Here is a 27,059-nt window from a genome sequence, read left to right as displayed (position 1 = left end):
TTTTGATTTTATCCTGAAGTGGATTAATCGTTTTCGTCAACGTATCCCGTATCGCCCTCGTGTCCTGATTGGTTGTTAGCTTAAAAAACACAACACTTGTTTTTACTGCATTTACTTTCTCAATTTTACTAATCATTTCGAATGTGCGTTTCGTGACACTAGGAACAGAATCTACAGCAGCATACTTTGGGAATTTGGCATTTCCGTTCGGAGTTTGTAATTGTCTTCCTGGAGTGCCTCTATTTTCGCTTCTACTTCGGCACTTCTGAATGATGCGTCAGGCGCATTGGCGACTGCAAGTTCATTTCTTAGTCTTTCATTTTCCACTTTTGGTTTCTCTTTGTTACCTGTGTGTTTGGCGTGACCAAGATCAAGTGACCAAATTTCTTGTCTGACAAGTACAGCAATTGTTGAGGATACCCTTTTTTGTTTTAATTCAGCTCGGAAATCTGCGAGAATATGATCGAGAGTTTCTGTTCGCTTTCTCTCCACGTCTGATGTTTGCGGCGTAGCCTCCCCCTCGAGCTAGCTGCTCCGGCCGGTGTGCCGTTCCCACCGTCTGACTTCTGCGGTACGCTCGTACCCGGGGATCGGGTCGCGCCATCACTATTTGCAGATGTTGCCGCCAGATTAAAGGAAGGTACTTGCTCTAGTGTCGGCGTACTAACGCGGACGTGGACGTAAACTTGGCGGAGTGTCTGATGCTCGTGCCCCTAGTGGCTCAGTGTGTGAGCCGCCCACGGCCACGCCGTGACACCTGCTGCCGCAGCCAGTCACTCGCCGGGCCCTGCTGAGTGGGCGGCCCGCGGCTGCCAGCAGCGGCTGAGGCGGCCCCCAGCCGGCGCGCGGCTCCGGCCGGCACCGTCTCATGTTGGGTGGTGTTGGTCCGGCCGACGACGCGCCACGCGTGACGCAACGTAGGCCGAGCGCCGCGGCAGGCCGGCGATCCCTCCACGCTGGCGTTACCGATTGCAATTTAAAACTTTTATCGCTCGGGCTCTCTAATCCCACCCGATTTCTCTTTCAAATGTCGCGCACCACGACGAATGTCACTTCCGGGACTTGTGAGAACAAACGCTAGTCGTTGAGATCCACTTCTACCACGTGAACACCACGTTCCAACACGGAGCCGACATCGAGCCACAACCGAGCCGGCAGCCATCTTGGAGGGACTACGATGACAATATGCGACCTCGCGCAAATTTGCACACCCGAGGGGAGGTCACAAAACGTCATTGAACTGTTCTTCGTCATTCACCCTACAGCCTGGATCACTCTCCTTCCGGTTTGCGTTTGTGTGGCCCAGTGTACGGTACACTCCGTGGGAAGCAGTGCCTACCTGGCTCGCGTGGAAGTTACTGGTGCTACAGGACGTTGGCTCCGACGTCGACCAGTACAGTTTCACTACGTGGGCACAGGCCCTTCCAGTGAGGTGGCGTAAGGTTGCCGCGTTCGACGAAGATCGTATTGTAAAATAGGGTTTTGTAAACCCTCTATGTATTGAAATCCTCTATAAAACCAACTTGCTTTCAGAAAAAAATGGTTTCATTACTCATTGGACACCCCTCGTATATTAGAGTAAATGTTAAAACAATCGAGAAAAATTTTAGTTCAGACATCTGTTTGTTCATTGAGTACGTATTGTGGTTTTTCTTTGAAGGCTCTCGAATTTCTTCCTTAGCATCCGTTAGTCTTTCTCTATTCCTGTGCAGTATCTTAAACATTCCTCCGTGCTGCTGGTTTTATGATTGTAGGTTCGTAGATGTGCACTGAATTAAGATTTACAGTTCTTGCTTACGTCTGAGTGCTCCCTCAGTTTCGTGAAGAAACATCTACCCGTTTGCTCCACACAGAAATTTTCACACTCTCCACATTTGATTTTATAAATCCCTGATCGTGTAAATGGGTTTAGTTTTGCGAATTGTGTGTCTGACTATGGTCCCTACGTTCTTGCTCGAGCGGAACCCGATTCTTACATTTGTTTGGCGAAAATTCTCTCTGATATGGTACCGTAATAAGGTAAAGCAACGTGTTTAGTTTCTTAGGATTCTGTAGTTGAATCGGCAAAAACGGAACCCTTATAGGATCAAAATACAGGATGCTGCTCGAGTTTAGGGGCAATACCAAAAAGGCCAATGCGTGAATAGCAATCGGGGCTGAGGAGCGAGCCGCGCCGCGCCGCGCCGGGGTAGGCGCCAGTCGCCAGTCGCCAGTCGCCAGTCGCGCAGAGCCTCGTCGCGGTCAGCACATCGGGCCGGTGAGCGGCAGACTGGGCTGCGGCGTTTCATTCGTCGCTTCAGTCCGTATACTTTATAGGATCGCTTTGTTGTCTCTCTGTCCTACTATTAAGAACCGTTTGTGCCGGGAACGGGAAACAACTTGTAGTTGAAATTTATGCCACACATTACGGTCTACAGTCCCTTAGCGGTGTAAAAAATTAAATCTGCAAAGTCAATACAGTAAAAAAAAAATTACGACCATTTATGTCACATATTTTGATACTCGCAAACTCACTCATCATAACTTGTAGGGTACTTCCCGTGAACCTAGAATCGTGGAATTTGACAAGAAGTAAGCTTTCACGTTACTAGTTACGGAAAAATCCGAGAACTGTTTATTTGCAATATCACACGAAGAAATATTATCATTTGTTATCCGATTGTCCGTCCGTCTGTTAAGAGCCCTTTTTCTAGCTACGCGCGGACGAATAGCCTGCCGGTACTGATTTCGATATCAGGCAATAATCGTCGAGAACCTCGATTCCCGGGATAGATTATCCATAATTTTGTACGGAGACCTTGCTGTGCGAGTTCTGCTCGCACGTGTCCCGATTTTTTTATTCTGCTTCTGCTTCTCTTGCTAGTGTTATTTCTTTATCTATATTGTGCTCTTCTTACGCAAAGTGGTAGTATACATTCTGTGTACCTTAACAGCCCTTGTAGCCGTTGTTTGTTGCTATATGTTGTACTGTACCTCTTCGGTAATTTCGTTTTGTCCTAATCGGAAGTTAATGGTTATATCGGTAAAGTAGTGAAAAGAAGAGTTTCTTATGCATTTCTGGGTGGCACAAAATGTTGAGGATTATGCTGTTAGTGCGAGTTGATTTCCAAACAATTCCGAATTTATGGGTGCCATTGTCATTCTTAAACATCAAATCTAAAAAATTAATGGACTGTTGTGTTTCTAATTCCGTAGTTAAAACAATTTTTGGGTGTACACAAATTATGAAAGCGTACTTCCGATTTCATCAATTGTGCCAATTAAGAGGAGTATCGTCTACATACATCTTGTAATATAAAAGCTTACTAGGAGTATCAGTGTATTTTTAAAGAATAGGTTCTCTAAATGGCTTACGAATATACCTGCCAGTGTGCTAGCAACACAACTACCCATTGCAACACCATGTGGTTGTGAATATATCTCATCTTGGAATTTAAAGTAATTGAAAGATAAGATCAACTGTAGGAACTCAGTAATTGCGTAAATTTCGAATGCTCTAATTTTGTTGTGTTTTTGTAGGGTCTTTTTTTATAATGTCAATCGTTTCTAATAGATTTACTGTATCGACTAAGACGACCTTTTTTTTATGTGCATGCATGCATACGTCTGTATTCTGGGCAGCTACATCAATGGCATTCGTAACTTTACAGTGTGTTTCAAAAGTTTATTATTTTCTATTAGTGTATTAAATTTCTTACAACTTCCTACTATCAGGCAGAATAACCGATAATTTTCGTAAAACTAGTGCACGAATCGGTTTCCGCTCGAACAAAGTAAGGACAACCCGTGAAACAAAACCATTTACACAATCATAAAATTAAGTGTGGAGAATGTGAAAATTTATGTGTGGGGCAAACAGGTAGATATTTCTCCAGCAGATTCGGAGGGCACACAAACGTTAGGAAGAGCTGTAAATCATCATTTAGTGCACATCTACGAACCTATAATCATAACACCAGCAACATCGAAGAATCCTTAAGAGATAGGGTAGAGAAAGACAGATTAATGGATGCTCTAGAAGAAATTGAAATTTATAGCTTCTTCAAAGATCAACCATAGTGCATACTCGGAAATAAAAAAATCATCGATTGTTTTAGTCATTTACTCTCACGTGTTGTACCGCGAAAAAGTGCGATTGAACCTGAGTAGCCATGATTTCTTCTTCTTTTCTCGTTCTTCCCAAATTCCCTGTGTTCTCTCTTGTGTTCTACCGATCATCTTTTTCCCGTTCTGTTCTCCGTGTGTTCTTGTTTAAGTGTGTGTTTCTAAACTGTTCTCTATTGGGTATGTTCTCTTGTGTGATACCCAGTTCTTTAATGTCTTCGTCTGTTTCAGTGATCCACTTTGTCTTGTTTTTGCTCTTGTTCACTATCTCAGCCTGGTTTTATTCATCCTGCCCATAAAATTTCGTCCTTCTCTTTCTAATGGTGTTTTTCTTTTTTTTTTTACGATCGTATTGACCAACTAGGATCACGTTAACAACTTCAGTTCCTCTTCTTCCTTTGTTGTTGTTTCCTATTTTTCCACTATTCCCTCATTTTCTCCCCATGAATTCTCTTCCTTTCTTCTGTTGTACCCGGTTTTTTTATTTCTTCTGCTTTGAAAGCCTTCCAGGTTTAGTATTTTATTTTTAAAAGGGTTTCTTTCTGCTATTTATTATTCTTTGATGTTGTTTCTTTTTAGATCTTTCCTTACTTCTGTAATCCACGCTATTTTCGATTTCTTCTTCCAGATATATAGGAGTATTTGTTTTGTTAGTCTATTTCCATCCATTCGGTAGAGGTGTCCGAAAAAGGTTAATCCTCGTTTAGCCATTACTTCAGATATTTTCTCTGTATTTTTGTAGATCTCCTCATTATTTCTGATTTTCCAACCATATGCACTTTTTATTGCACCTATTATTTTTCTAATAATCCTTCTTTCCAGTACCTCTAGTCTCTCCATCTTATAGTTCATCGTTAGACATTCAGATCCATATAAACATACTGGTCGTACCACTGTGGTTTAGTGTTTTAGTTTTGTTTTTCTAAATATACATTTCTTGTTCTAAATATTTTGTTCAAACCATATGCTGTTTCCATTTTGTCAATTCTTACATCTATTGCAGATTTTTCTAGTCCATTCTGTAATATAGTTTCTCCAAGATATTTAAATTTATTTACTCGCTCCGTTTTACTTATTTGTGTTTCTATGTATTTTGGGGCATTTTTTATATTTTTCACGAATTTTATTTTTTCAGCTGAAATTTTCAGACCAGTTCTTTTTGCAATTTTTTCCAGAAGGTTTATTTGGATAACTGCTTCTGTCACGTTTTCTGAAAGTATTCCAAAATCGTCCGCAAAGGCCAAGCAGTTTACCTTAATTCCATTTGTTTTCCTTCTCAGAGTTATTGGTTCAATGTTGTGATTTTTTAACTCCGAATTCCAGATCCTTATATTTTTTCTAGAACACAATTAAACAGTAAAGGTGATAAGCCATTACCTTGTCTAACACCAGTTTTTATTTCAAATGGCTGAGATACTTCTCCCATAAATTTGACTTTCGATATTGCACCTGTTAGTGTTTCACGAATTATATTTGCTAATTTTGATTTAACACCAAATTCTCTAATGACCTTATCTATTGTTTCTCTGTCTATACAATCAAATTCTTTCTTGAAATCAATAAATGACAATATTATGGATTTGCTGGTTAACATTCTATGGCAAATTGTCGACTTTAAGTCAAAAATGTGTTCTGCACAGGATCTTTCCTTTCGAAAACCACCCTGATATTCTCCCAGTTGTTTGTCTAAAGCATCTACCACTCTGTTCAGGAGAATTTTTGCTAATATTTTGTATGCCACTGGCAGAAGTTACACTCCTCTGTAATTATTGACATATTGTTTGTCTCCCTTTTTATGCAGCAGGTGGATTACTGCAGTTTTCCATTCAAATGGAATCTTTTCAATTTTCCAAATTTCTCATAAAACAGCTGTAGATCCTTTATGATTTTTGTTTATGACCACTTTAATATTTCTGCTGTAGTGAAGTCTTCAAAAAATGGCTCTGTGCACTATGCAACTTAACTTCTGAGGTCATCAGTCGCCTAGAACTTAGAATTAATTAAACCTAACTAACCTAAGGACATCACACACGTCCATGCCCGAGGCAGGATTCGAACCTGCGACCTTAGCGGTCGCTCGGCTCCAGACTGTAGCGCCCAGAACCTCACGGCCACTCCGGCCGGCTGTGAAGTCTTCACCACTTGCTTTATTGTTTTTGAGTGTTTTGATGGCTTCATGAATTTCTAACTCTGTTGGTGGGAAGTCTTCCTCTAGATTTTGATGTGTCACTGGAAAGTCTAATTTATCTGTGGGAACCGGACACTTTAACAGCTTTTCAAATAATTTGGCTAAAATTTAACAATTTTTTTTGTTATCTAATCCCATTTGGCCATTTTCAACTTTGAAACAAATACGTGGTACCTGTTATCCTTTAAGTATGTGTTTAAAAGTATGGTAAAAATTTGTAGTATTTTTTATGTGAAATGTTCTTCTATTTCAATAAGCTGAGAATTTTCAAGGTTTCTTTTGATTTTCCGGATTGTATTTGATGTTTCTTTCCTTTGTTGTCTGAATTGTTCAAGGTCTTTGTCTTTTTTGGAACATCTCCATTTTCTCCATTTTTGAGCTCTTTGTGTTAGTGCTTCTTCACACTCCTCATTCCACCATGTCTTCTTTTTATTCTTGGCCAAACCTAAATTTCTCTCTGCTACTTGAGTTTCTGGAGTTCGCGCCAATCACCTTCTTTACGTTTCCCAATTTCTTCTCTTAATTTTTCTATATTTTCTTTTGTAATACTAGTTGTAGTGTTGTTGTACCTGATCACTTTCTTGGTCATATTTATGTTTTAGATGGGAGAAATTTTCTTTTAATCTGAATCGATTTCCCCATTTCTGTTTTAAGATTCATAATTTCCTTGATACACCTTTTATATATGGCTACGTCATCCAGTTGAAATTCTCCTAGGTTTGGATTAGGATGTCTCCAAGTTTCGGCTTTTCTTGGTAGTTTGCGGAAATATGTGGACATTTTACACATATTGATCAGTCTTTCACAATTTCTGTCTGTTCTTGAGTGTGCTGGATATTCAATTACAATATTCCTAAATTTCTTTTCCCTCCCAATTTGCGTATTGAAGTCGCCAGGAAGCATGTTAACATTCTTTTTAGGTTTGATAGAAATTTCAAATTTTAAAGGAACCCAAAATTGATTTGCTTTCTCCACATTTCTTCTGTTGTCAGCATTTATAGGTGCATGACAGTGTATGAGGGTGTAACTTTTATTCTTGCACTTTATTGTTAACATGGATATTCTTGCTGAATTCGATCTAAATTCTGTTACACTGTCTACGATTTTTTGTGTGCTTAAAATGCTGTTTCAGACATCGGCATGTTTTCCATTATTCTCACAGCTGGTTTCCCTTTATAAACTCTATGATGTTGTGTGTCAACTACATTCTCATCTAAGAATCGTGTTTCCTGGACCGCTATAATTTGTATATCGTTCTTCTGCAGAAATAATTCTAATTCCTTTTGTTTCCCAATTTTCAGAAGAGAATTTATATTTTATGTTCCAAAGTAGTACTTCTTCATGAACTGAAACTTGGAAGGCTCTTCAATATATTCCATTTCTTCTTCACCGCAAATGTTGGGACTCTCCAGAATCCTAGGTCCCATTGCACTACATGATGTAATGGTGGATTCGTCATCAGAGTTACCACCTTGGATAGAGCGTCCATTGTGCGAACTTTCCATTTTTTGACTTGAGGCTGTAAATTTTAAAAAGTAGGGAATCTAAAGTCATTCCTGAATTTCCAAAGTAAGACCAGGTTGTTAGCCTGGAATATTACTTATTCAGCAGCCACTAACATGTGCAACAGACGATGTCGGGGTGCCCTCTGTCCATTTTGGCCTTGGACAAGAGGCTGCCTCTTCCCTTCTTCCGCCAGCCCCGTCGTACCGAAGTCCATCTTCTCCTCCTCCGCTGCCATTGACGTGTCTGTTGTTGTTTCTAAGTCTTTGTAAATCTCTCTAGATTGCCTCTTCACCAAAGTTCCTTCCCGAAACACTGGTCCATATATTTTCCTCAGATTTTTTCTTTCCTGGTTTTCAATCTCTTTGATGTCCGCCCCGACAGCTGAGTGGGCAGCGTTCTACGGGCCCGGGCTCGATTCCCGGCTGGGTCGTGGATTTTCTCCGCTCAAGGACTGGGTGTTGTGCTGTCTTCATCATAATTTCATCTCCATCCGGCGCGCAGGTCGCCCAGTGTGGACAGGGGGCCTCCCGGCCAATGACGCCAAACGCTCATTTCTATCCCTCTGATCTTCGCACGACCATGAATCACTGTAGTTTCTGCAGCATAATGTGTTTCTGGTAGGACTACTGTGTTGTAATGCCTTAGTTTCGCATTGACAGAAATAGATTTATTAATATAGTGATTCCAAGTGAGCTTATATGCTTTTGGTAATCTTTTGATTCTACCTTTATTGGCTATTGAGTTCAATCCTGATGGTTGGATTACCTCTCCCAGATATCTAAAGTGGGCAACCGACGATGCCAAATGCTTTTTCTGGGTCAATCAATGTAATATATGTTTTTTTCTGTGTAGTTGTAATCTTTATTCGAAAATGTATAATAGTGCCAATACTGATTCTCTGCTTTCCCTAATCTAAAGCCAAACTGGATCACTGGCTAAGTTAGAATCTATTTCCATTTTGACGCTCTCTTTAACAATTGACAGTACAATTTTTGTTGCATGTGAGAAAAGGCTACTGTTCTAAGATTCGTACAGCCGTTTGGATTTGCGCTCTCGGGTGACGCAATAGATATGCTTTTTTCCCTCGTAGTAACATTTACATACCACAGTAATCAGTTAATGTGTGCATCATTACTTTTGACGAGGTAGTGTGCATTTGCTGAGGGGTCGCCTATTTTGGGACTGATCCACACACAAATTTCAAAATCGACTGATTCAGTTAAATTGCTTCTGCCTTTCTGAAGGATTCTCACACTTTATGAAAATCGCAGTCCAGTTTTGGATACTCATAGTTGGACAATCGCTATCGTAATATTAGAATGCGTTATTTCTGCCGTAGGCCTAGAGAGGACTTGTTGGCCACAGCAGTTTAACCGGTAACGCTCTCGGTTTTACAAAATGAACACCACAACAAACCGGCCGCATCGTAGCGTGTGCAGCTGCTACAGCCGAACAATCTTTTTACGGGCGTCGTTGCTGCCTACACACATACGCTGTGCGTGCCGCCAAGCAGCGCGGGGCTGGCAGCGGCATTCTAAGGGGAGGCTGAGGCGGTGGTCGCCTCTTCCGTCTCACTGAAGGTCCGCTACGTCACGTACAGGTACGGCGGTGTCGCTCGAATACGGGTTGTCTAGATGTATCCGACAGTGTTTCGGCGGAGGAATGCCGGCTTTCTTCGAGCCGGTGCCCTTTAAGTTGGCGATTACAGCTGTTGCACTTTGGTATGCGTTGTAGCTACTTGTAACAGTTGGAGGGAGGCAAGGTGTCCTCACACCGACTCAGTAAGCACTGTTCAGACTGCGACACGACTGGCCGTTGTATATCGTTTCTGCGGCTACCCAGCCCTAAGCCCCGCCTATTACAGACTATACGTGTTGATGCCATTTCGCATTGATGCCTAGCGTTAGCCCTAAATATTTAAACGGCGTGGCGTGGGTGCGTCGGATAGAGCTGCCACTTGGAGACCGAGTGGGGACTTAGTGCAGGAGAGCGGCCGCCCTGGCTGGCAGCGAGCAGCCAGCCGCCGGCAGAGCGCCACTGCGTGCCGTGCCGTGCCGGGCCGGGCCGCGCTCTGTGCTCTGTGCTCTGTGGTGGCCGCGCCTCTCCTCCTCGCCTCCTCGCCTCCTCGCCGCGCCAAGGCCGCCCGCAGCCCGTTGCGTTGCGCAAGCCGCGCGGCTGCCGGCGCTGCGCTGCCACGTCCTCCACAGCCGCAGCCGCAGAGCCACTCTGTACCGTCTCGCTGATCCCTCTCCTCTGTCTGCACCACTCGACCCATTACAAGCGTACACCATTTCCTACACCTAGTCTCTACACAGCTTCGACGGTAAGTGCAAAAAAAAAAAAAAAAAAAAAAAAAAAGGTCCGAATGTTGAAAATCAGGTGGAATGATAACGTAAGGAATGAGGAGGTACTGTGCAGAATCATAGAGAGAAGGAATACAGGGAAAACAAGAAGGGACAAGATGGCAGGACATCTGTCAAGGCATTGGGGAATAATTTTCATGGTACTAGAGGGAGCTGCAGAGGATAAAAACGGCAGGGAAGACACGGATTTAAATACTTCCAACAATTAACTGGGGACGTAGATTGCAAGTGCTACTCTGAGATGCAATGCCATTTCAATAGGAAAAGAGTAATTACGATAGCAAACGGGGCATGTGCTGACAAGTGCGAGACTTTGTAAAGGAATGGAAGGACTGATAAAAGCAGAGCTGGGTCAAAGTCGGCCCTGGGTCCGGAGAAATGCAGAAGCACGGCGCGACTACTGATCCTGTGACTTGTAGAAATATGGCAAAGGACTCGGGAAATCTGCTTAGCGGGATGTACAGTACCGTAGAAACATCTTACAAAATAAGCACCAACAAAACTGTCTGTTTTATTGTAATGTATTCGAATCAAATCGTGTGACAGCGTCGAAATTATATTACGACACGAGACACTAAACGTAATAGATTATGTCGGCTGTTTAAGCAGCGAAACGAATGGCGATGGCCGAAGTGAAGATAATATAGCATACCGGGAGTACCGAGAACAGCTGCTCCGAAAAACACGTACACTTAAACCCTTTCAGACCCTGTGCTGCAGTTCGGTAGATCAACTTTCACTTTGCAGGGTGAGATTTTCACTCTGCAGCGGAGTGTGCGCTGATATGAAACTTCGTGGCAGATTAAAACTGTGTGCCGGACCGAGACTCGAATTCGGGTCCCGAGTTCGAGTCTCGGTCCGGACACAGTTTTAATCTGCCACGAAGTTTGAACTTTAACTTTGTCTTAGCTGCAGTAGAAGTATTTTTTCCAATGGATAACTGAGGTAGAGATCTGTGAATGTTCAACCCTTTCATCTTGCGCGACTGCCGCCAGCTGCTCGGCATCAGAAGCTCGTGACCACCAGACTTTACCGATGTGATCGGTTCGCCAAATTCCACTGCATAACTGAATGTTATTAGTGTTGTTTTGTACGGTAATTATTGACTGGGCATTTTACAGTCTATTAAGATAGAGAATATTCCGTAATTAGTTACCTTGGCCCGTAAAATGAAGCCAAGTGTACAAAGTATCTTTTCTAAACGGGTACATATTTTTACATAAATATTGCACCTAAAGTCATTAAAAGTCACCTAAGAGCATTACCACATAAAGAAAAATTTTCCTTCCTCCAGAAGAAACTACGGTCAGAAAGGGTAAAATGCTAACGTGAATTTAAATATTGCCAAGGCTGTCTCGAAAGTATACGTCACGAGTGTGGCGTTATATGGAACACGAATAGTGTGGACGAGAACAGGATGGAAGCTCTTCTGGAAAATCGTAAATTCTCAGGGTAATGAAATTCATTGGAAAAGTCGGGAATTCGGAAAGGCTTCGCGACAGACTGTGGAAGCAGTTGCAACCGCCGGTTAGCGTCGACTCGTTTTTTAGCGAGTCGCTGTGAGAGAGTGCCGTGGGGTGGCGCGCCGGAAGCCGGCCGGGCGTGGGGCTGCGCGCAGCGCGCAGTGCGGCCTGTCTCTTTGGCCGTGGCCCCGGCGACACGGCAGACAACTCTGAGGGCGACTTCCGGGTTAGCGAGAGCTCACAGCCTTATACAATTCGCGATAAAAGCTAAATAAACTGTTCTTTTCTCTTTCTCTCTGTTTCGCGCTCAGCTAACGATTTTTCGATCATTACGCTCAGAAGATCCGAGCCACACGTTTTCTGCTCTGTCTGCGTAATGTCGCCAGTTTTGTCAGTGACACAGATAAAGTCCTGCCGCAGAACTGAGAGGAGTCACCGCTTATCTCGTCGCGGCGTTGTTTGCCACGTCTCCAGTTACTTAGTCTCTGACTACAAAATCTATTTCGTGCTCGAGATCCTGTGTGGTATTTTATTGGCCTTTGTTCCGAAACTAGTGGATCTGCTGAATATTCATTTTCTTTTCTTCTGCTGTAAAACGAGCAGAGATATTCACCGGTAAATTTCTTGTCGATGGTCTTACCTTCACTTCATTTAGTATTGTAACAGTAAGAAAATGCACATCGTAGACAGAAGCGGCTAATTACTGTTACGAATCGCGCCAAGTATTTTGAAACAAATACATGTGGTCCACAATGACGGTCTCCGAATAATAAAATAATGTAGATTCTACGTTTGGTACGAATTTCGTCAGTTGAAGATTACGCTCTTAAATTCATTTGCTGTAGCTGTGTTACAGTATATTACGAGCGAACGTCATTTCTTGAAAAACAACAAAAATAATCAGTGTTCTGCGTATCTTTTTTTCAGTCCTAGCTGAAACTGAAACCATCACTTCATCAAACCAGTTCTAGGTTTGAAGAGCACACTACAAATAACAACATATTATGGCTGTCAATATCGTAATGTACTCTTACTCTTATTTTTTGCTACGGTATTTGCCAGTTCGTCCTCTAAAATGTGTACAAGTGTAGACGACTCGGACTGCTGGCAGGGCCCGGGTGCGCGCCGCCCTCTCTGCGCTGCCGTCAGGCGCACCAGCGCGCCGAGCCACCCCATCACAGTCTAGCCTGCATAGGCCGAGAGCAACAATCTTTCGTCTTTTATAACCGACGAACACTTTTTTGTATGAGTATTGTGGGCCATTTCATGGAGCCCGCAATGATTCCCTTATTGCCCTCCAATGGTAAAATGTTTATGCTAGAATAACATATGTTATTCATAAATTACAGTTTCTGTCTTCCCGTACAGTTTTTGCCGCCTAGAGTACCACGGACGTTATTCTCCATGTGTCGTATAACGTTTCCTATTCATTCGGTTGCTGTTTCTAATATATTTGTTTCCTCAACAATTTTGCAGAGGACCTCCATAATAGTGCACATAATTTTCAGCATCTTTCGGCAAGCGAAATGTCAATGTTTCGATTCTCATCTTTTCCAATTTGAACAAAATCTATGCTTTTTGTAATCGAGAGATGTTTCTCAAATTACGATAGACACTAGAGCAGGGCGATTCACGTTGGAGGCAAGTGCTGTGCGGAAAACGGTACGCCCCCTCCCCTCCCCTCCCCTCCCCCCATCAGCCGAGCAGGCAGCAACCAGCGCACGGCTGAACGGGCCACTGATCGGACAGAGCCTGCCCACGCCTAGTAACACACCGAAAACCGAGAGACTCGTTAGGAGCGGCCTCAGAGAGAACGCTGAGAAATGGCGCGTGAGACGGGCGTGTCGGTGGTCTGGCGCCTGGCTAACGCTGCCGTGCTGACGGTGCCACTGTTCCAGTCTTTGGCCGATTGACGCTCTTCTCTTCTCCTGAAACTCGACGTTGCTTTTAGTGGGCTGCACGAACTAACTGAACAATGGACGCTGGTGTGAAGATCCGCGTCTGTTAAATCGAGGTGTGCAAGCCCGAGTGTTCTGTGCAATTAGTGCAACACTATTGGGACCGTCTTTTTTTCTCGAAACCGTAACTTCTTACACGTATGTAAACAATATGCTGCGTCCTTTTTCTTTCATAGAAGTAGCCACTACGGTTATTTCATGGAAAACAACGCGAGAGCAAACACCGTCCGCCAGTATTACCGAGATGTGGTTTTGAAGGTATCCTATCATCAAGAGGCCTCGGTTCTCTCATTCTTTTTCGTGTCTCTATCTGATTAACTCTCGTGCTGAAAAACAAAAGTTTTAAATGAATTTTATCCATGTGGTCATCTACAACCCCAAGAAAAGTTTTACTCGAATCGAGACCAAATTATGTCAAATACCGAGAGATAGATTTGACCATCTGTCAGAGTTGAGTGGAGAGGAGCCTCTTGTAACTGTAAGTGTAGGGAACATGCAGCAGTCCTCAGCAGTTAGGAAGCATAGGTCAGTTGCAAAGTGTAACAGAAAGAAGGAGGTTCTGCTGCTAGGTAGTTGGCACGCTAGAGGTGGGGGCAACTGCAGGAAGTGTTGGGGAGTGACTACTAGGTCGCCAGTATTGTGAAGCCTAGTGCAGGGTTAGCTCAGGTGACTGACAGCATAAGGGAGTTATGTAGGAATTTTTCGAGGGAGAATCAGGTAGTGATAGTGGGGTGGAGCAGGGAACAGCCTTGACAGGGACGGGGAATATGACGTAGGTGGTGACCAGGTACAGATAGCTGCTCAAACTGGTCGCACTAATGTGTATTTCGTGCCACTGTTTCAGCGTCGTGACCGGCCTCATCTTAATACGGCTGTTGGGCGCGTTAAGATGGGCCTGGATGGGCGCTGGTGACAGAGGGCATTGGGTACATTTCAGTGGTGCCAGGTGGGGTGGCCTGCACCTCAGTAGGTACGGGAAGGGGAAGCTCAAAAATGTTCACATGTGTGTCAAATCTTATGAGACTTAACTGCTAAGGTCATCAGTCCCTAAGCTTACACACTACTTAACCTAAGTGATCCTAAGGACAATCACACACACCCGTGCGCGAGGGAGGACTCGAACCTCCGCCGGGACCAGCCGCACAGTCCATGACTGCAGCGCCCTAGACCGGTCGGTTAATCCCGCGCGGCAAGGGGAGGCTGGCAAAGCTTATAGGTAACAGTGTAGTGGATGGTGGTGGGATCACTCATGGAAAAATTTCTGTAGTACTTCTGTAGTACCTGCTTAAAGGAAGTCCCTTTAACTAAGGGCTGACCTTCAGGGCACGTAATGTTTCCAAGTAGAGAAGCAATTAGCATATTTCATCAAAATATAAGAGGTATTAGAGATAAAGTTTGTGAACTGCTTATAGATGTTGACTCTGACATTATTGGCATATCGGAGCAGCAATTAAATAATTTTACACTTCAGGGGCTTTCTGTACCAGGATAGAGGTTAGCTGGCTGTTTTTCAAGGAGTTTCTTGCGTGGTGGGGGATTGGCCATGTAAGTGAAAGACAGTATTCCCTTTGAGTCCATACACGTATCACGGCACTGCACTGAATAGATACTTGAATATTGTGCAGGGGCAGTTGAATTTAGTGAAATTAAACTTCTAATTGATATTGTTTATAGGTCCCTAAAATTCTGACGTCAAGCATTTCTGCTCAAGCTAAAGAGGGTTCTTGATTCACTTTGTAGGAAGTACCAGAAATTAGTTACATCTGGTGAGTGCAATATAAATTTTGTATTTGATGGTGCAAGAAGAAGGATGTTGATAGATCTGATTCAGACGGTGTTTTTCCAACTAGGGTGCAGTGGAACAGTAGCGTAGCCATAGACGATATTTTTATTCATTCTTCATGACTGGATGGGCATTCTGTTACCAAAAGGGCGAATGGCCTTTCAGACCCTGATGCACAAATTTTAACACTAAAAGGCTTTTGTGCGCAAACAAATGTCATATATAATTACAAGCTATGTAGGGAAGTTAATCCAACAGCAATAGAGAATTTTTTAAACCTTGTCGAGGAACAAATTTTAACACTAAAAGGCTTTTGTGCGCAAACAAATGTCACATATAATTACAAGCTATGTAGGAAAGTTAATCCAACAGCAATACAGGATTTTTTTAAACCTTGTCGAGGAACAAGTGCGGCAGGATGTTTATAGTTCAAAAATGGCTCTGAGCACTATGCGACTTAACTTCTGAGGTCATCAGTCCCCTAGAGCTTAGAACTACTTAAACCTAACTAACCTAGGGACATCACACACATCCATGCCCGAGGCAGGATTCGAACCTGCGACCGTAGCAGTCGCGCGGTTCCGGACTGAAGCGCCTAGAACCGCTCGGCCACCGCGGCGGGCATGGTATTATATTTTGGGGTAACTCTTCCCATTCTGAAAAGGTATTTTTGTCTCAGAAACGGGCGGTTCGGGCAATAAGTGGTGTAAGTTCAAGAACCTCTTGTCGACCCCTGTTCACGAGTCTGTTTATTATGGCATACTGTCATTTCTTGTTAACAATATTAGCTTATTCCCGATTATAAGAAACTTTCAGTAAGTTAATACTCGGCAGAAATCAAACCTGCATTTGGATCGGACGTCCTTAACTCTTGTGCAGGAAGGTGTGCAGCATACTGCTGCATTCGTTTTCCATAAACTGCCACTCGAATTAAAAAATCTTAGCAGTAATCCACGAGCTTTCAAATCGAAACTGAAGAGTTTCGTTATGGGTCACTTCTTCTGTTCTGTCGAGGAGTTCCTTGAAGCTGATTCTTGTTGTATTGTTGACTGCGTTTACTTAAACGTACGGACTGACTTTTTTCGGGTACATAAACATGTCCATAAACATTTTATTTTTATCTGTTATTACATTTATGTTGTAATTTCATTTACTGACACTTTCCGTGACCTTGAGATTTGCTCCTCAGTTTGGTCCTACGGAACTTGACGTGTAAATAAAACAAATAAATAAGTAAAGCCTTGTTAAATAATGTTTCAAACAGTGAACTCAAAAAGACTGAAATGGAGTGCGGAGCGAACGCGCCTCTGTGGTCGCTTGTCCCCGCAGGTTTTCTTGCCTGGCCGCGCGGCAGCGGGCTGTGGGAACTCATCTCCGCCTCTGGAGCTCGTGCGAAAGGAAAGTGACGCGCAAAACACGACCTGTCGCGTTATCACTGCCAGCTGCTCGGAACAAAGGTGCGTGCGTCGCAACCTTCAAGTCCGCTTTATCTGTGCAAACACCCGCAGCGGCCCGCCTGTCCGCGAACACTGACAGCCGCCCAGTGGAGTCATGAAAGTGCACCACGAAGACAACTTTTCTTCCTGGCTTTACGCTTAACAGGAATACGAAAGGTACAAATTGTGTCCGTACAGTTTGCTATAGTCGCTGCATCTTGTTCATCGCTGCTGTATATCAGCAGAGAAACAGCTGTGAGATTACCGTCTACTTGATTACATAATGCCATGTCCAGACAAATGCTACGTGGACGTCGGTGAACACAGGAAAACAATGTTCGTTGCATTAAGGCAATTGTTGCAATTTATTTGTCTATGATGTATTGAGAAAATACGTATTGGTTGTGTGGTGGCGATTCCTATGTATATGTATGTACAGAAACAATGCTGCGATGCTTGTGGCGAAGTACACTGGGGTCTTTGTTTACTCTAAAGCTTGTCCAAGTCTGTCCGTGTGGAATTTCTGGGATCATCATTAAGTCGTACACGCCCTCTTAATATTGTGTTAAACAGGGTGATTCAAAAGTAACTGTACTCGACCCTGGGATTAAGGTATTCCTCAAAATAAAGATAAAATGTTAATAAATTTTTGTCTCAAATTACTTTGTTTCATAGCTATGCAGTAGGGTAAAGATCACAAGTGCATCACAACCAAAACAAAATTAATTCTTGGCAACTTCGTGGATGTAATGTATGGATCAAAACAAGCGTAAAATGTTAAATAAAGTTTTGGCTGAAATTACTTTATTTCAGAGTATTGCAGTAGAGAAGGAATCACAAGTGCAACACAAACAACACAACATTAATTCCTGTGAGAAAGCAACGTCACTAAGGGACCCGAAATTCAACACAGCTACTCATTGTGTATTTGCGCCAGAACATATTCGTAACGATATCAGTTCAGACGAAGGCAGTAACGTTCTCGACATCTCACAGCTCGTGGAATGTTGCAGGGTCCGTTCACCTCGTTCTGCACAGTTGCATAGTGATTTTCCATCCTGTGTTGTAGTCGAGCTACGTTCACGGTATCAATATCGTACACGTGCTCCTTGAGACGGCCCCAGATGTAAAAGCCCTGGGGGATAAGATCCGGAATCTGGCGGGCCAAGCAACTGGTCCTGCACGACCTGAGCATTTATGTGCATACGTGTACGCATTTCACTCACAGTCCTCTGGTCCTGCGTTACTACATTAAGTTTTGAGCGTGCAGTGTGAGAGGACTACTCCGTATTACTTTACAGATGTTACTCAGCAAAATCTAATAAGTGCCCGAGAACTGGGCGAGACATTCGTATGCTCGCCGCAGTCTCCGAGCTACCTGCTGGCCGACCACGAAGGACCTGGGAAGCCCATTTCCCACACACATTACAATGTTTCCCGAAAGGGAGCAGATTATAGCGGACTGTCTGACCTGCCCAGTTTTAAAACTGCCGCTAGATGGCTCTTACAGTGGCAAGTTGGTTATCTAACTCAACAACAAGTGAGATCGAGATACGCTTTTGTCTCCTGACTGTAATTTGTAGGGTCAGCGCCATGCATGAGCTGTAAGTTGCTTCGTGTAGGGAGCGGTACATCATGAAGCAGACCGCCAAATTCATGTTCCAAAACTGTCGGTACACTCTGCCAGTCAGGTGCTGTGGAACAACGGAAAATATTCATCTACATCTAAATCTACATGGTTACTCTTCAATTCACACGTAAGTGCCTGGCAGAGGGTTCATAGAACCATTTTCATACTATTTCTCTACCATTCCACTCTCGAATGGCGCGAGGGAAAAAGGAACACCTAAATCTTTCCCTTCGAGCTCTGATTTCTCTTATTTTATTATGATGATCATTTCTCCCTACGTAGGTGGGTTTCAACAAAATATTTTCGCATTCGGAAGAGAAAGTTGGTGATTGAAATTTCGTAAATAGATCTCGCCGCAAAGAAAACCGCCTTTGTTTCAGGGACTGCCACCCCAACTCGCGAATCATATCAGTGGGACACTCAACCCTATTGCGTGATAACACGAAACGAGCTGCCCTTCTTTGCACTTTTTCGATGTCCTCCGTCAATACTACCTGGTAAGGATCCCACACCGCGCAGCAATATTCCAGCAGAGGACGGACAAGTGTGATGTAGTCTGTCTCTTTAGTGGGTTTGTCGCATCTTCTAAGTGTTCTGCCAACAAAGCGCAGTCTTTGTTTTGCCTTCCCCACAATATTATCTATGTGGTCTTTCCAATTTAAGTTGCTCGTAATTGTAATTCCTAGGTATTCAGTCGAATTGAGAGCCCTTAGATTTGTGCGATTTATCGTATACCCAAAATTTATCCGATTTGTTTTAGAACCCATATGGATGACCTCGCACTTTTCTTTGTTTAGTGCCAGTTGCCACTTTTCGCACCATACAGAAATTCTATCATTTGAAATTGATCGTCTGATGATTTTACTAGACGGTATATTATAGCGTCATCTGCGAAAAATCTAAGGGGGCTGCTCAGATTATCACCTTGACCATTTACGTAAATCAGGAACAGCAGAGGGCCTATGACACTACCTTGCGGAACACAAGATATCACTTCTGTTCTACTCGATGATTTACCGTCTACCACTACGAACTGTGACCTCTCTGAGAGGAAATCACGAATCCAGTCACACAACTGAGACGATACTCCATATGCACTCAATTTAATTAATAGTCGCTTGTGAGGAACGGTATCAAAAGCCTTCTGGAAATCTAGGAATATGGAATCGATTTGAGATCCCTTATCGACAGCACTCATTACTTCATGGGAATAAAGAGCTAGCTGTGTTGTACAAGAACGATATTTTCTGAATCCGTGGTGGTTATGTGTTAATAAGTCATTTTCTTCAAAGTGATTCATAATGTTCGATTACAGTATATACTCCAAAATCCCACTGCAAATTTAGGTCATTGATATGGGTCTGTAATTCAATGGGTTACTTCTACTTCTCTTCTTGAATATTGGTGTGACCTGTGCTACTTTCCAGTCTATAGGACCGGACCTTTCGTGAAGTGAGCGGTTGTATATGATAACTAGGAAAGGCGCTACTGTGCCTGCATACTCTGAGAATCGTCGTAACTGCCGTCTGCTTCACATCTCCTGTGCAGCAAGCTACGAAAATTTAACTGTGTTTTTCTTACATGTTACTTCTTTTTCGGTGTGTTTTTGCTTTTAGGAAGATTTAATTTTCGAGTACTCGTAATAATGTTCCATAGATTTCGTGTTTGTTTTGAGTACAGTCCAGAGACAGTTAGTGCTTATTTTCATTGTTTCCAACAAGAAGTGTCTAGTAACCACAGTTTAGTCAGCTATCAGCCGCCTTTAATGAATTAGCAGTCTAGTTAAAAGTTGTTTACTTAACTCTCTGCAGCAAATTGTTGATTTCTTAGGATGGATAGGATGTGGAACTGCTGTGTACGGACGCAGGAGGAGCTGGCCACTGTTCGCGAACAGATGAACGTGCTGATGGGTGCGGTCAACCGTCTTCAGGCTGTTGCCTCGGAGTGTAGCGGCAGTGGGGTGTCTGGTGTGTCGCATGGTACACCCCAGGTGTTACATACTTCACCCACGGTCCCTGCTGTCGAGACTTCTCGGATACCGGGCACGGTTGGGCCATCCTCTCCCCAAAGGGAGTGGCGGCGCACGAGGCGGAGGGTCAATGTGGAGGCTGGCCGTGTGGCATCGCCCGCTCTGCCTGTGAGTGGACATGTGGCCGCTCCTTCAGCAAGGTCCGAGCAGGCACACGGGGGGAGGGGTCTATTAGTGATTGGGAGCTCCAGTGTTAGGCGGGCGATGGAGCCCCTTAGGCAAATAGCGGAAAGGTCGGGGAAGAAGGCCAGTGTTCATCCGAGATGTGGAGGAGGCCCTGCCGGCGGCGATAGAGAGCACTGGGTGCACCCGACTGCGAATTGTTGCTCATGTCGGCACCAATGACTCCTGCCGTCTGGGATCAGAGGTCATCCTCAGTTTATACAGGCGGTTGGCGGAGTTGGTAAAGGCGGAAAGCCTCGCTGGCGGGGTGGAATCTGAGCTAACTATTTGTAGTGTCGTTCCCAGAACCGATCGTGGTCCTCTGGTTTGGAGCCGAGTGTCAGACTTAAACCAGAGGCTCAGACGATTCTCCGGGGATCTGGGGTGCAAATTTCTCGACATCCGCTACCGGGTAGCGAAATGTAGGGTCCCCCTGAATAGGTCAGACGTGCACTATTCGCAGGAAGCGGCTACAAGTGTAGCGGAGTACGTGTGGAGTGCACATGTGGGTTTTTTACGTCAGAGAATTCCCTCCCTAGGCCCAACAAGACGCCTCCTGAGACGCGACAAGGTAGCAATAGGAAACGCAACAGAGAATGACAATATTAATGTGGTAATAGTAAACTGCAGGAGCGTCTATAGAAAGATCCCAGAACTGCTCTCATTAATAAACGGTCACAATGCCCACATAGTACTAGAGACGTAAAGTTGGCTGAAACCAGATGTAAACAGTAATAAAATTCTAAACTCAGATTGGAATGTATATCGCAGAGACAGGCTGGACATTGAAGGATGAGGCGCGTTTATAGCGATAAAAAGCGCAATAGTATTGAAGGAAATTGACGGATATCCCAAATGTGAAATAATTTGGGTGAAGGTCACGGTTAAAGCAGGCTCAGACATGCTAATTGGATGTCTCTATAGGCCCCCTGGCTCAGCAGCTGTTGTGGCAGAACACCTGAAGGAAAATTTGGAAAATATTTCGAGTAGATTTCCCGACCATGTTATACTTTTGGGTGGAGATTTTAATTTACCAGATATACACTGGCAGACTCAAACGTTTATAACGGATGACAGGGACAAAAAATCCAGTGAAATTTTTTAAGAGCATTATCTGAAAACTACCTTGAATAGTTAAACAGAGAATCGACTCGTGGCGATAACATATTAGACCTTCTGGTGACAAATAGACCCGAACTATTTGCAACAGTTAACGCAAAACAGGGAATCAGCGATCATAAAGCGGTTACAGCAGCGGTAATTTCAGTCGTAAACAGAAATATTAAAAAAAGTTAGGAAGATTTTTCTGTTTAGCAAAAGTGACAAAAAGCAGATTTCAGAGTACTTGACGGCTCAACACAAAAGTTTTATCTCAAGTACAGATAGTGTTGAGGATCAGTGGACAAAGTTCAAAACCATAGTACAATATGCATTAGATGAGTATGTGCCAAGCAAGATCATAAGAGATGGAAAAGAGCCACCGTGGTACAACAACCGAGTTAAGAAACTGCTACGGAAGCAAAGGGAACTTCACAGCAAACATAAACATAGCCAAAGCCTTGCAGACAAACAAAAATTACGCGAAGCGAAATGAAGTGTGAGGAGGGCTATGCGAGAGGCGTTCAACTAATTCGAAAGTAAAGTTCTATGTACTGACTTGGCAGAAAATCCTAAGGAATTTTGGTCTTATGTCAAAGCGGTAGGTGGATCAAAACAAAATGTCCAGACAATCTGTGACCAAAATGGTACGGAAACAGAGGATGACAGACTAAAGGCTGAAATACCAAATGTCTTTTTCCAAAGCTGTTTCACAGTGGAAGACTGCACTGTAGTTCCTTCTCTAGATTGTCGCGCAGATGACAAAAAAGTAGATATCGAAATAGGTGACAGAGGGATAGAAAAACAATTAAAATCGCTCAAAAGAGGAAAGGCCGCTGGACCTGATGGGATACCAGTTCGATTTTACACAGAGTACGCGAAGGAACTTGCCCCGCTTCTTGCAGCGGTCTACCGTAGGTCTCTAGAAGAGCGTAGCGTTCCAAAAGATTGGAAAAGGGCACAGTCATCCCCGTTTTCAAGAAGGGACGTCAAACAGATGTGCGGAACTATAGACCTATATCTCTAACGTCGATCAGTTGTAGAATTTTGGAACACGTATTATGTTCGAGTATAATGACTTTTCTGGAGACTACAAATCTATTCTGTAAGAATCAGCCTGGGTTTCGAGAAAGACGATCGTGTGAAACCCAGCTCGCACTATTCATTCACGAGACTCAGAGGGCCATAGACACGGGTTCCCAGGTAGATGCCGTGTTTCTTGACTTCCGCAAGACGTTTGATACAGTTCCACACAGTCGTTTAATGAACAAAGAGCATATGGACTATCAGACCAATTGTGTGATTGGATTGAAGAGTTCCTAGATAACAGAACGCAGCATGCCATTTTCAATGGAGAGAAGATTTCCGAAGTAAGAGTGATTTCAAGTGTGCTGTAGGGGAGTGTCGTAGGACCGTTGCTATTCACAATATAGATAAATGACCTTGTGGATAACATCGGAAGTTCACTGAGGCTTTTTGCGGATGATGCTGTAGTATATCGAGAGGTTGTAACAATGGAAAATTGTACTGAAATGCAGGAGGATCTGCAACGAATTGACGCATGGTGCTGGAAATGGCAATTGAATCTCAATGTGTACAAGTGTAATGTGCTGCTATTACATAGAAAGAAAGATCCTTTATGATTTAGCTAAAATATAGCAGGTCAGCAACTGGAAGCAGTTAATTCCATAAATTATCTGGGAGTAGGTATTAGGAGTGATTTAAAATGGAATGACCATATAAAATTAATCGTCGGTAAAGCAGATGCCAAAATGAGATTCATTGGAAGAGTCCTAATGAAATGCAGTCCGAAAACGAAGAAAGTAGGTTATAGTACACTTGTTCGCCCACTGCTCGAATACTGCTCACCAGTGTGGGATCCGTACCAGATAGGGTTGATAGAAGAGATAGAGAAGATCCAACGGAGAGCAGCGCGCTTCGTTACAGGATCATTCAGTAATCGCGAAAGCGTTACGGAGATGATAGATAAACTCCAGTGGAAGACTATGCAAGAGAGACGTTCAGTAGCTCGGTACGGGCTTTTGTAGAAGTTTCGAGAACATACCTTCCCTCCTACGTATATCTCGCGAAGAGACCACGAGGATAAAATCAGAGAGATTAGAGCCCAGACAGAGGCATACCGACAACCTTTCTTTCCACGAACAATACGAGACTGGAATAGAAGGGGGAATCGATAGAGGTACTCAAGGTATCCTCCGCCACACACCGTCAGGTGGCTTGTGGAGTATGGATGTAGATTTACATGTAGATATAGATGAGAGGAACCTGACTGGTATACCATCTGGACTGGAAGACTTGTTGTATTAGCAACACCTAAGGTATGTCACTCATGCTAACAGCTGTTCTGGTTTCGAATTCTGGAATATTTTCTTCGTCTTCTTTCGTGAAGGAATTACAGAAAACTATATTTAGTAACTCCGCTTTAGTGGCACCATCGTCGGTAACATTTCCATCGCTATCACGCAGTGACGGTATTGACTGTTTTTTGCCACTGCTGTACTTTACATACTACCAGAATCTCTTTGGGTTTTCTACCATATTTTGAGACAATGTTTCATTGTGGAAACTATTAAAAGCATCTCGCATTGACGTCCGCATTAAATTTCGAGCTCCCGCGAAACTTAGCCAGTCTTCTGAATTTGGCGTGCTTTTTTCGTTGCTTCTGCAACAGTGTTCTGACGTGTTTTGTATACCATGGTGGATCAATCCCGTCTCTTATTAACTTATGCAGTATGACTCTGTCTATTGGTGTCGATACTGCATCTTGGAATTTGAGCTATATCTGGTCTACACTTACATAATTAGCTTGGAAGGAATGGAGACTCTTAGGAAGGCATCAAGCGAATTTTTATCTGCTCTTTTAAATAGATATATTTTGCGTTTATTTTAGTGGTTTTGGTTGATATGATTTTGAGCCTCGCTACAATGACTTTGTGTTCATTAATCCCTGTATCCGTCATGACGCTCTATATTAGATCATGATTATTTGTTGCTAAGAGGTCAAGTGTGTTTTCGCAACCATTTACAATTCGTGTGGGCTCACGAACTAATTGTTCAAAGTAATTCTCAGAGAAAGAATGTAGTACAATTTCGGAAGATGTTTTCTGTCTACCACCTGCTTTGAACATGTATTTTCGTCAACAAATCGAGGGTAGATAAAGTCTTCACCAATTATAACTGTATGAGTGGGGTACTTATTTGTAATGAGATTTAAGTTTTCTTTGAACCGTTCAGCTATTACATCAACTGAGTTGGGGGGGGGGGGGAGGAGGTTTCGGTAGAAGGAGCCAATTATTATTTTGGTACGGCTGTTGAGTATAACATCTTCCCATAGTAATTCGCAGTAGCTATTTCAACTGCACTACAAGATAATACCAACAGACACTAACACACCACTACCTACTTTATTAAATTTATTCTTTCTGAACACGGTGTGCGCCTCTGTAAAAATTTAGGCAGAAATTATCTCCGGCTTTAGCCAGGTTTCTGTTCCTTTAACGATTTCAGCTTCATTGCTTTCTATCAGCGCTTGTAGCTCTGGTACTTTTCCAATACAGCTACGACAATTCACAACTACAATACCTACTGTTGCTTGGTCGATTCTCGTCGTTTCTTTGCCCTGTACCCTTTGAGACTAGAGCCGTTTTTTCTCTTTCCCGAGACTGTCTAACCTAAAAAACCGCCCAGTCCACTTCCACGCCACACAGCCCTTGCTACCCGTGTAGCCGCCTCCTGTGTGCGGTGGACACCCGACCTATTTAGCGGAAACGGAAACCCCACCACCCTACGGCGCAAGTCAAGGAATCTGCAGCCTACACGGTCGCAGAGCCGTCTGAGCGTCTGATTCAGACCCTCCACTCGGCTCTGTACCAAAAGTCCGCAATCGGTCCTGTCGACGATGCTGCACATGGTGAGCTCTGTCTTCATCTCGCTAACAAGACTAGCAGTCTTCGACAACTCAGATATCCGCCGGAAACCAGAGATAATCTCTTCCCATCCATAGCGACACACGTCATTAGTGCCGACGTGAGCCACCACCTGCAGTTGGCTGCACCCTGCACCCTTCGTGGCATCCGGAAGGACCCTTTCCACATCTCGGATCACTCCCTCCGGCATACACACGGAGTGCACATTGGCTTTCTCCCCGTCCTTAGCTGCCATATCCCTAAGGGGCTCCGTCACCCACCTAACATTGGAGTTCCCAATGACAAGCACTCCCACCCTTTGCTCCTGTCCGGACCTCTCAGGAAGACCGGCCACTGCCGCAACAGGCGAGGTCACCCATGCTGGCTGCAAGGTACTTTCAGCAGTGGGCAGCACCTCAAACCTATTACGGAGGCGTAAGGGTACAGCCTTGCGGCCAGCACCAACTTTCGCCTTTCGCCCAGGGATTCGCGACCCCGCTACGGTTCGCCAATCACCGTCAGGCAAGTGTCGGCCGGGCGGGCGTCCGAATCCGAGGGCGCAGTGGCATCAGAGATCCCAGGCGATGCTACAGGTTCCAGAGGTGGCAAAGCGCTCGCCTCGGGTGTCCGAATGTGATCGCGGCCCAGGGAAACAGCCTGGAGCCTGTCGAACACGGCCAACACAGCTTCCAGCTGTTTACGGACGGTGGCCAATTCCCCCTGAATCCGTACACAACAGGCGTAGTCCCTATCCATCCCTAACATTTTTCTTCCTCTCTTTATCTCACAAGCCGCTCAAAACAAACAGACGACTGACGACTACGCGAATTTACACTACGCGGGTACTAAAACGCGATGCTACAACTCTCAAGTACTATAATACGCCCGAAATTTGTGAATTAAACTATGCAAAAACCCAAAAACACGCAAAGAAATTAAGAATTAAACTTTGAAACAAATAATTGAGCTAAGAGTACGACTTGCTGCTGGCTGCTGTTTATCCAACGGCGGCAGGAAGCTCACGGCAAAACTATGTTGACATCCTCACACTGTAATGCGAAGATTCTCATTCGCCCACACGTGCACGTTATGAGCATTTACGGTACCCGCACGGGTAAAGAGGCTCTCATCCATAAACGGTATCCGACGACCGAACAGTGGATCACCAGAACGCCGCTCGAGCAGTCGATGACAGAAATTCTGACTTGAAGGGTAGTGTACAGATCTCAGCTGGTGTACCTTCTGCGCATGAAATGAGTGGAATTGCTGTGTCCGAAGCAGGCGCCGTACAGTCGATGGAGGACCCGCTGCAGTGGCACGTATACGGCGGATGCTCGTGGTCAGATTTTCACGTAACACTCCATCGAGTTGAGGCCAACCTAAACGTGTCACACCACGAATATCGTATTCCCT

General features: G+C 44.0%; 1 protein-coding gene across 7 annotated transcripts in view; it reads left to right on the top strand.

Moving 5' to 3' along the window:
* LOC124545731 (NAD(+) hydrolase sarm1) overlaps positions 1 to 27,059 on the top strand; it is an 875,530-nt gene that overhangs the window by 716,705 nt on the left and 131,766 nt on the right. The window lies entirely within an intron of this gene.

Source organism: Schistocerca americana, chromosome 1 (assembly GCF_021461395.2).
Source record: "Schistocerca americana isolate TAMUIC-IGC-003095 chromosome 1, iqSchAmer2.1, whole genome shotgun sequence".
In the NCBI taxonomy this organism is placed as follows: domain Eukaryota; kingdom Metazoa; phylum Arthropoda; class Insecta; order Orthoptera; family Acrididae; genus Schistocerca; species Schistocerca americana.
The sequence above is the reverse complement of the archived record's forward strand: the minus strand, read 5'-3'. Positions and strand labels throughout refer to the sequence as shown.